This window comes from Schistocerca americana, chromosome X (assembly GCF_021461395.2).
Source record: "Schistocerca americana isolate TAMUIC-IGC-003095 chromosome X, iqSchAmer2.1, whole genome shotgun sequence".
Classification (NCBI taxonomy): Eukaryota; Metazoa; Arthropoda; class Insecta; order Orthoptera; family Acrididae; genus Schistocerca; species Schistocerca americana.
In genome coordinates this window covers 693,132,867-693,144,136 of record NC_060130.1, presented here as the reverse complement: position 1 = coordinate 693,144,136, position 11,270 = coordinate 693,132,867, and positions in this window count along the sequence as shown.

Below are 11,270 nucleotides of genomic sequence, written 5' to 3'. Positions count from 1 at the left end.
ATGGCTCTGAGGACTATGGGACTTAACTTCTAAGGTCATCAGTCCCCTAGAACTCAGAACTACTTAAACCTAACTAACCTAAGGACACCACACACATCCATGCCCGAGGCAGGATTCGAACCTGCGACCGTAGCGGTCGCGCGGTTCTCTCAAAACATTATTTCAGGTCTTGCGACAAAATGGTCTTCGCTTACGGAAGGACAAATGTGTGTTTTTTGCTAGTGACTTGCCATACCTGGGACATGTACTCAATTTCCAAGGCATACATCCAAGTCCCACGCACCTCCGTGCCATACAAGACTTGCCTTCGAAGCAGAATTTGAAGCAGCTACAGAGTGTGTTGGGAAAAATCAACTATTATTACAGAAATGTGCCGCATGCCTCTTCCATTTCAGCTCCGCTTCATCGCTTACGCCGTAAAGGTGTTACGTTCGTCTGGACGACGGAATGCGAACGCGCCTTTCGCCGGTTGAAATCGGCGTTGCTTTCCAATACTTTCCTTACGCCATTCGATCCCCAGAAGCCCCTTTTGTTGATGATGCATGCATCGGATTTCGGGATCGGTGCTGTGATTGCGCACAAAGATGGATATACGATCGCCCTATTGACTTTGCGTCCAAATTGCTCTCGTCTGCGCAAATAAACTATTCACAGATCGAGAAAGAAGCATTGGCTCTCGTATTTGTTGTTACAAAGTTTCATGATTTCTTGTATGGTCGTCACTTTACCATAATCACAGACCACAAACCTTTGACATCGCTTTTTCATGCAAACAAGCCTGTACCTCCACGTACAGCGCAGAAATTCATTCGCTGGTCTATTTTCCTCCCGCAGTACCGCTACGATATTTTGCATCGGTCCACTGCTAAGCACGAAAACACCGATGCGTTGTCCCGTTTTCCTGTTGCTGTGGATAGGGCATTCGATTCCTCCGAACTTGCTTGCGGGTTCATTGATTCGGAAACCGATGACGTGGTCGAATCGTTTCCGATTGATTTTCGTCGTGTAGCTACAGCCACAACTGCCGTCCCTGTCCTTGCTACCTTTCTGCGTTTTGTTGATACGCAAAGGCCCTTGTCAAAGTCACGGATCGGGGACCCCTTGGTTCGCCGATATTTTGCTCACAATGAGAGACTTTTTGTTCGACGTGGTGTTTTGCTGTTGCGTTCTCATAATGATCAGTCCAGGGTCGTGGTACCACGTTCGTTACGGTCGTCTGTCTTAAAGCTTCTCCACCAAGGACATTGGGGTATAGTGAGAACGAAACAAAAAATGGTTCAAATGGCTCTGAGCACTATGGGACTCAACTTCTGAGGTCATCAGTCCCCTAGAACTTAGAACTAATTAAACCTAACTAACCTAAGGATATCACACACATCCATGCCCGAAGCAGGATTCGAACCTGCGACCGTAGGGGTCTCGCGGTTCCAGACTGCAGCGCCTAGAACGAAACAACTTGCTCGTCAGCACTGTACTTGGTTCGGAATCGATGCCACGATTACGGCTATGTCCCCTTCTTGCATGGCGTGTCCTTTCCCTTGGCAACGCTTACACATTGATTTTGCTGGTCCATTCTGGAATGCTCGATGGTTGGTTGTGACAGATTCATTCAGTAATTTTCCTTTTGTTGTCTAGATGTCTTCCACGACATCATCTGCCACCATCCAAGCTTTATCTGCTATCATTTGCATTGAAGGTCTTGCACAGACAATTGTTTCCGACAATGGCCAACAATTCATGTCCGCAGAAATTCAATCATTCTGCAAAGCCAATGGTATTCAACATCTGACGTCCGCGCTGTTTTCGCCACCGTCAAACGGTGCCGCTGGACGTTTGGTCAGGAATTCCAAGTCACAGATGTTGAAGTTGGAAGAGTCGCATTCTCTGGAGGACGCGTTATTGCTCTTTTTGTCCTCTTATCGCTCTCAGCCTCGGGATGGTCGCTCGCATCGAATCTTGATGTCTTTGCTACATCCGCCGCATCCGGTTCCTGTGCAGCGGCAGACACCTGCTTTTGACCCAGGCGACGTTGTCTACTACCGCCACTATCGAGGTTCACGGCTTTGGCTCGAAGGGCACATTCTTCACTGCCTCAGACGTGCTAAGTATCTGGTTTTGGGGGCCGCTGGTGAGGTGCGCCGGCATCTCAATCAGCTGCGCCTCTGTCGTCGAACGGGATCTGCCCGTCGCCGTCTGCTTTCAGCGACGGTGCCGTCCATTCAGCGTCCCGGGGACCCATCTACTGGCTCGCCTCAGCCCCAGGTGTTACCGACGCTGCCTTCCATTTTCCCCCATGGCGACCTGCCGCCGCCGCCGCCGCCTGTTCTCCCGCCAGCGACGCCCGCAGTGGACGCGTCGCTGCAGCCGCCGGGCGCCTCTCTGGGTCACGCGCCGCCGATCGCTCCCCGTGACCAGTTGTCCTCCGACATCGAACTCTTGCCCGCTCCAGACCATATGTCGTCTTCGCCCGTCGGGTGGCCGGTGGAGGTCGACCCTTCGGCCCCTCCTGTCTCTCTACGGGCGCATACACCGCATGTTGGCGTGCACCCTGGAGCATGTTTTCAGGCGTTCCCTAGCTCCCCGCGGATCGAATGGCAGGGTGCGGGTGGCACAGCCCCGCCTGTTGTTAGGCTCCCCGCCTCGTCGCATACGTCAACATGGGGTCCTCCCCACGGCGGGTGGAGGCCTTATACCACAACTGTACGCCGATTTGTGGGGGAGGAATGATGTGTCACCGCCAGACACCACACTTGCTAGGTGGTAGCCTTTAAATCAGCCGCAGTCCGTTAGTATACGTCGGACACGCGTGTCGCCACTATCAGTGATTGCAGACCGAGCGCCGCCACACGACAGGTCTAGTCTAGAGAGACTCCTTAGCACTCGCCCCAGTTGTACAGTCGACTTTGCTAGCATTGGTTCACTGTCTACATACGCTCTCATTGTCAGAGACGACAGTTTAGCATAACCTTCAGGTACGTCATTTGCTACGACCTAGCAAGGCGCCATATTCAGTTACTATAAGTAATATCTTCAAGAATGTATTCTGAACAGATAATATTTTGAATCATGTACCGTCAAGAGCGCCGTTCATCATTAATGGATTAAAGTTAAGTATCAAACTAATTACGTCCGCTTTCTGAATTCTCATTCCTTGTCATGTTCCAGACTTCACGTCAGTGTAGTACCTCACGACATCCTGCGTGAGCTAAAACACGTGCATTTCTGCCTCCACTCGTAACACGGTGTTGGCTCTTCTGCTAACACAAAATTTAAACTCACTGGGCATTTTTTATTCCTACTCTTTGCGGGAAAGAAGCATTTAGAAAGAATATTTTCACACATGAATATTGCACATGGCGAGCAATGCTCAGAGTACGTTCGCACTACTACAAATCATAACTTTCCTATGCCTCTTTAATAGCGTTACGTAGCGTTCTCAATTATTGATTACCTGAAGGGTACCTTCTATCCAATTTTGCATTAATTCTCTTTCATACACACTCCCTTAAAACTACCATGAAGTATTCTGATCAGCTGTAACTGACATAATCTGGGTAGGAAAAGCAAGAATTGATCCCATCCAAAAGGTTTAGTAATTTATTCCACTTGTGGTGGATAGATGTGTTACCTCCTTGCCTACATACAGAAAGTGGCACATCTAATCCGAAATTATCCTCACCTTCATTTCACCCGTTCACATTCAATTATATTGCCATTAAAATCAGTCAAGGCTGTTGTTGTTTTTATTATTGCCTGCATATGAACCCCTGATACGATAACCAAAAGTAAATTTCTGCATTCGCTCCTCACAACGTGGTTGCCTTGGGTGCCAAAACTTCGCACGATAAGTTATTCATCATATACTGAGGAGCCAAAGAATCTGGTAACCTTCCTCATATCGTGTAGGGCCCCACGAGCACTCAGAAGTGCAGCAACACGACTAATGTTTGAAGTAGTGCTGGAGGGAACTGACTGCATGAATCCTGCAGGGCCGTCCATAAGGGGTACGAGGGGTGGAGGTCTCGTCTGATCAGCACGTTGCAAGGCATCCCAGATATGCTCAATAATGTTCATGTCTAGGGAGTTTGGTGGCCAGCGGAAGTGTTTAAACTCAGAAGAGTGTTCCTGGAGTCACTCTGTACTATTATGGCCGTGTGGGGTGTCACATTCCCCTACTGGAATTGCACCAGTCCTTCAGAATTCACAATGGACATAAATCTATCCAGGCGATCAGACAAGATACTTACGTACGTGTCACCTGTCAAAATCGTATCTAGATGTATCAGGGGTCCCATATCACTCGAACTGCACACGCCCCACATCATTACAGAGCGTCTACCAGCTTGAACAGTCCCCTGCTGACATACAGGGTCGATGGATTCATGAGGTTGTCTCCATACCCGTACACGTCCATCCGCTCGATAGAATTTGAAACGAGACTCGTTCGACAAGGCAACATATTTCTAGTCATCAACAGTCCAACGTCGGTTTCGACGGGCCCAGGCGAGGCGTTCAAATGTGTGTGAGCCCCTAAGGGACCAAAGTGCTGAGGTCATCGGTCCCTAGATTTACACACTACTTAAACTAACTTATGCTAAGAAAAAACACACAGACCCATGCCCGAGGGAGGACTCGAACCTCCGGCGGGAGGGGCCGCGCAATCCGTGACATGGTGCCTCAAACCGCGCGCAATACTCCACGCCGGATTTCGTTATTAAAGCATGGTGGATGTCTCCCATCCTCTATCCACTTGTATTGTATTGTATCGTATTGTATTGTATGGAACTGAGGACCTAGAAACGACGGAGAGGCTTCGTCCCCGCCGTAGCCCTCAGTGGTTCACAACCCCACAACAGGCTACAGCAGTCCACTTACCCCACCGCCGCCCCACACTGAACCCAGGTTTATTGTGCGGTTCGGCCCCTAGTGGGACTCCCCCCACCCCGGGAACGTCTCACACCACACGAGTGTAACCTCAATGTTTGCATGGTAGAGTAATTATGGTGTATGTGTACGCGCAGAAAGTGCTTGCGCAGCAATCGCCGAGAGATAGTGTAACTGAGGCGGAATATGGGGAACCAGCTCGCATTCGTCGAGGCAGATGGAAAACCGCCTTAAAAACCATCCACAGAGAGGCCGTCACACCGTACCTCGACACTCGCACGGCTAACCGGGCGTTTATCCACTTACTATGTACATAACTCTCCAGACCACGATTTACAGTCTGCTTAAACTTTGCCCATAATTTCTCTACGTCCATCTTACTGGAACTAAGCGATGGAACTTCACTGACTTAGTGACTTATTAACTGCTTATCTGCTCTGTCTAGCAGAAACACTCTCCTGGCCTTCTTGACTGATTTATTAACTTTCGTAATCAGAGTTGCTATGATGACATCAAGATCGCTGGTACACGTTTCTGTACTGACACTGTCGAAAATGTCCGGCCTATTTGTAGCTACAATGTCAAAGATATTTCCATTGCGTGTGGGCTGCCGAGCTAACTGCTCAAGACAGCGTGTTCGAAAGTATTTCGCATGACTGTATTCTCTGCAATGAATCCACAGACATCTGTCTGTACCCAGCAGGTTAAAGTCACCTCCAACCAGTATTGCATGAATTAGGTATTTACGTACTATTGACAGAGAAAATTCTTTTGTCACTTGCAGCAAATACTGCCCCCCCCTCCCCCCCCCCCCTCTCCGTCCCCATGGCCTCTTATATGTCTTTCCGATATACGTTCGACGACTTCCTAAATATCTCAGAGATTTTCATTTCAGGTTTCGGCCACCTCTCGGCCCCAAAAATAATTTGAGCCGGGGGACGTTCCTGGAGGGCAGTAAATTCGGGAACTTCATTACGAAAACTTCAACAATTTTAATCATTTATTTTAAGTTTCTGCTACCAGTCACGTTTATATTTTATGCTTAATCTAACATAATACAACGCGTTTTGAACATGTTCCGTTCATCTTCAGGCTTTTATACATACATACATATAAAGAGAAATGTTACTTAAAAATAAACTGCCTTAAACTAGATAAATCTAGAACACTTTCGCCATTGTTATTTACTGTAGCTGCTGGTGTGGCATTTGGGGGGAAGGAGGGGGGCAGTGTATGGCTAGAAATCGAAATCAGTGATGTCTTCTGCTGGTTTTCTTCTTTGTAGTTGAATAAGTATATCACAGCCTGTATAGGATGCAGATAGATTTGCATCAGTTATGTGTTACGAAAACAGTGTGAAAGGCTTTTATATGACAGTTGATCACTTACAATTTCATCATCTTGCTGCTTTACTTGCATCACTGGTGTAATGGCGGAGCTACAGTCCGCCATCTTGAGTTGTTTGTATAGCATTGAAGCAATTTGTGCAGTGAATTATATTGGCAATCAGTGACAAAATATAATGTGCAACAGTGTAATGTCAATCAACAGCTCCGCCATTACACCAGTGATGCAAGTGAAGCAGCAAGATGATGAAATTGTAAGTGATCAACTGTCATATTAAAGGCTTTCACACTATTTTAGTAACACACAACTGATGCAAATCTATCTGCACCCTATACAGGCTGTGATATACATAGTCCACCACAAAGAAGAAAAACAGCAGAAGACATCACTGATATCGATTTCTAGCCATACACTGCCCCCCTTCTTTCCCCCAAATGCCACACCAGCAGCTACAGTAAAAAGAAAAGAAAAGAAAAGAAAAAAAAAAGCTTGAGTGTTATAGATTTATCTAGTTTAAGACAGTTTGTTTTTAAGTAATATTTCTCTATGTATGTATGTATAAACGCCTGAAGATGAACAGAACATGTTGGAAACGCGTTGCATTATGTTAGATTAAGTATTAAATAAAAAGTGACAGGTAGCAGAAACTTGAAATAAATAACTATCCCACACAGTCACGGTTCACGAACATAGCCATTATGACTGCAAATAACGTCGACAGTTTACTGATAAAATTGTGATCGTCAGTGTGTCCTTATTCTGAACGGCGTTCGACTTCCCTTGCTGCATATCTACTGGCGAGTGTTCATCAGAGCACCTCAAACTACAGTCTACCCTAAAAATTCCTCATGTGCAATCCACAAGTACTCTGCTACCCGAGTAGCTGCTTCCCTTTTGTAGAGGACCCCTGACCTATCAAGAGGAGTCCTACAAATGGTTAAAATGGCCTTGAGCACTATGGGACTTAACTTCTGATGTCATTAGCCCCCTAGAACTTAGAACTACTTAAACGTATCTAACCTAAGGACGTCACACACACCTATGCCCAAGGCAGTTTTCAAACCTGCGACCGTAGCGGTCGCGCGGTTCCAGACTGTAGCGCCTAGAACCGCTCGGCCACCCAGGCCGGCAGTCCTACAATTCCCCACACGATAACGTAGATCTAGAAATCTGCAGCCACCACTGTTACAGAGTCGACGAAGCCTTTGGTTGATACCCTCCACTGAGGTCCACACCAAAGGACTCCGATGAACTCTGGAAACGATGCTGCAAATTGTATGCTCTGGTAGCATGTCGCGTGTGAGGCCAACAGTCTTCACCACCTCCTCCGGCCGCATGTACGAACTGAGGATCGTCTCAGAACCCATGCGTCAAGCGTCGTTGGTGCCGAAGTGAGCCACAACATGCAGACGACTGCACCCTGCACGCTCGATAGCCACAGGCAAGACTGCTTCACGTCTCGGATGGGGCCGTACGGCAGACACACGGAGCGCACATTGGCTTTCCTTCCAGCCATTAAGGCTATCTGCCTAAGGGGCTCCGTAAGCGCCTAACCCTGGAGCTCCCAAGAGCTAGTAAACCCCACCCCGTGTGCCTGCTCGGACTCTGCTGAAAGTGCGACCAACTGTCCACTCACAGGGTGAATGGGCGAGGATACATTGGTCCTCCTGCTCGAGCGACGTGAACACATTACCACCCGCCACTCACACTGCTGTTATGGCAAATCCACCGCGTTGGGTGCACTAGGAGGTGCCTCGGAAACAGAGCCCGTGGAAAACAAGTAACACCTGAGGTGTCCCATGGGACACGCCAGATTCTCCGCGACCACTACACCCAAATTCAGCAGCCTGAAGGTGATTCACTGTAGCCAACTCCACATTCAGCTGCTCGCGCGCTGTGGCCATCTCCTCCTGCGTCCGCACACAGCATGCACGCTCCCTAGCCATCCTAGCAAGACTAACTGAAGAAGTGGACTCTAAAAGCAGTCAGTCCTAGAAATGTATCTTGCTACCCTCCTAATGGGTCACCAATGGACGCTGATGCGTTACTCGTTACTACGTAGCTGGCTGTTCAGTGAGCAACTATTGCGATATAGACTGAATGAAATTACAATTACAAAAACGTGAGAGTAAACCTCTTAAACAAAGAAACACGGATGAAATTTCATAAATATGCTACGTGGAAAATACAGAAAACGATAAACACTTAACTTGCCCTCTGTAGACGTGTATCAGCTGAGAGCTGGTGCCTTATTCCGAAGGTATCTCAGAAAATCTCTGAAAGTTTGTCGGCGGATCTCTGCTTCCCCCTGTATAATAAACATTCTCTCATAGGCGTCGTAACACTAAAAGCAATAGAAAGTTTTTCCTGTTTAAGGAACTGCTGTATCGGCCGCAATTTCAAATACGCGCGCCCTCATTACGCCGCCGCATTTCCTACAGCCGTAACTGCGGCACGAGTGTGCTGCCGCGAACGGTTACGCCGCTGCCAATGAGATGCGATCATCCCCTCTCCGGAGATGCAGCGGCAGGTGTACTTAAGTTTGAATTTTGTGTGTTTGGCAGGTCAATAACATTTACAGACTTTCATAGTGATCACGGCTAGACATCTTCTGAATAGACATTGTGTTGAAGAGTAACAGATTTACAGATCTTTTGTGTCTTTATATATATATATATATATATTTCTTCATATAAATCTACTTTTAGTAACGGACGCTGCAACTTCTGCAACAAACTTATATACTATTCTTACTGTTTGATATTAGATGTACAATAAATTAACATTTGAATTCTCTGTTCATGAAAAGCATCTGTTCCTCGCTGCTGTATCCGCTGAAGAACCACACAGCATACAAGAAAGTCATAACAGAAACATTTTCATGTTTTTACCTGGAACAGGTGAGCTGAATGTAGATAGGCGAGACGGACAGTGTGCAATTACATTTGTATTTTAATTCATTATTTGCATTTGGAGCTCTTACAGTAACTGTGTCTGCAGACAGAATAATGAATGAGCGAAGAAGTCCTGAAAATTGGTTTTATACGAAAAAACCGTTGTTTGAATGAACGACAGACATCATATCCATAACTTTGTGTTTTCTTAGAGTAGTGGGAGTGGAAGGACACTGGATGAATATCACTAAATGGAATTGCATAGGACAGTTGTTTTTGAGCCACATTTCGTACATACTATTACTTTGTTGCACTATCTACAGTTAACTGTATCGTCAAATAATCTATCACACTTTCCTGTGGTTTCTCATCCGCAACACCATTATTCATTGTGTTGAATCCTGCCTAGTCGTCCAATATGGGGTGTCTAGGAAACCTTCTTTCTCGGATCGCTAACCAAATTTTTTTTTCTGTATTGATTTTCAATTCCCCCCGAAGGGGGCGGGATGGCAGCAGCTTAGTACGCTGCTCTACGGCCTACAGACTTTTTTTTTTAAAAAACGAAAGAAGAAAAGAAACAAGAAATACAGGCGATAAAACGGTGACTTAAAGTGTAAAATGGCGGAAAAATGCGGAAAGTTAAAAGAGAAAGCAAAAGCGGTTGGCAATGTTAATAAAAGACACAGGAATCAGACAAGTAACAGAGTACACACACAATTCAAAAAAATGGCGACAGTCTGGTTTCTGTTCGCAAGAGATAAAAAGCACACCCAGCGACAGTATGATGGCCGTTCGCAACACTTCCCAAAAAAAAAACACAACACGGAACACTCACTGTAAAACACTCACTGTAAAACACTGCACGAAAATGGCGGCACAAAGGTGACACTCCCGAGCCAAAGGCAGATGTGGGGGGGGGGGGGGGGGACCTGGAGGAGGGGGAAGAACAAGGAGGGAGGAAGGAAAAACGAAAAGGGGGGGGGAACCAAGGAGGGAGCGGACTCATAAAGGGGGAGAGGGGCAGGTCAGACGAGAGAGGGAATGAGAAGAGGCAGAGGAGGGAAATGCAAAAGGACTCGGGGGAGATGAAGGGACAGAGGAAAGGAGGGGGAGTGAGGATCAGAGTTGATAGGAGGGATAAATGGAGGGAGAGAGGGCATCATCTGGGAGGGGGAGTTGATGGAAGCCACCTTGGGAAAGGAGATGAAGGGTGTAGAGATGAAGGGTAGAGGGGACACTACAGTGAAGACATGGCAGGGGGCAGGGATGGGAGAGGAGAGGAGCAACCATTGGGTGAGGGGGATCAAGGCGGCGGGAGGTGTAGAGGATGCGTATATATTCGAGGAATAAGAGCAGATGGGGGAAAGGAATGAGATCATAGAGGATCCACATGGGGGACAGGAGGCGTATATGGAAGGCGAGGCGGAGTGCATGACGCTCAAGGACCTGTAAGGACTTATAGAATTTTGGGGGCCAGATATCCAGGCAGGACTGGCATAACAGAGGATGGGATGGATTAAGGATTTGTAGGTGTGGAGGATGGTAGAGGGGTGCAACCCCCATGTCCAGCCAGAGAGGTGTTTGAGGAGTCGGAGGCAGTTGCGGGCTTTGGATTGGATGGAGCGGAGATGAGGGATCCAGGTGAGGTGACAGTCAATGGTGAGGCCAAGGTAGGTGAAGGTGGGGGTGAGGCAGACAGGATGGGCGCAGATAGTAAGGGAGAAATCCAGGAGCCGGAAGGAGCGAGTGGTATGACCTACGATTATTGCCTCGGTCTTGGAAGGATTGATTTTCAGGAGCTACTGGTTACACCATGCAGCAAAAAGGTCAAGGTGATTCTGGAGAAGGCGTTGGGACCGTTGGAGGGTAGGAGCGAGGGCGAGGAATGTGGTGTCATCAGCATATTGCAAGAGGTGTTCTGGAGGGGGAGGGGGGGGGTTGGGGCATATCTGCCGTGTACAGGAGGTAGAGGAGACGGGAGAGGACAGAGTCCTGGGGCACACCGGCAGAGGGTAGAAGGTGTGGGAATTGGCATTATGGATGGTAACATAGGAAAGGCGGTGGGAGAGGAAGGAGGTCATCAGACGGATGTAGTTGATAGGAAGGGCGTAGGTTTGGAGTTTAAACAGGAGACTGGGATGCCAG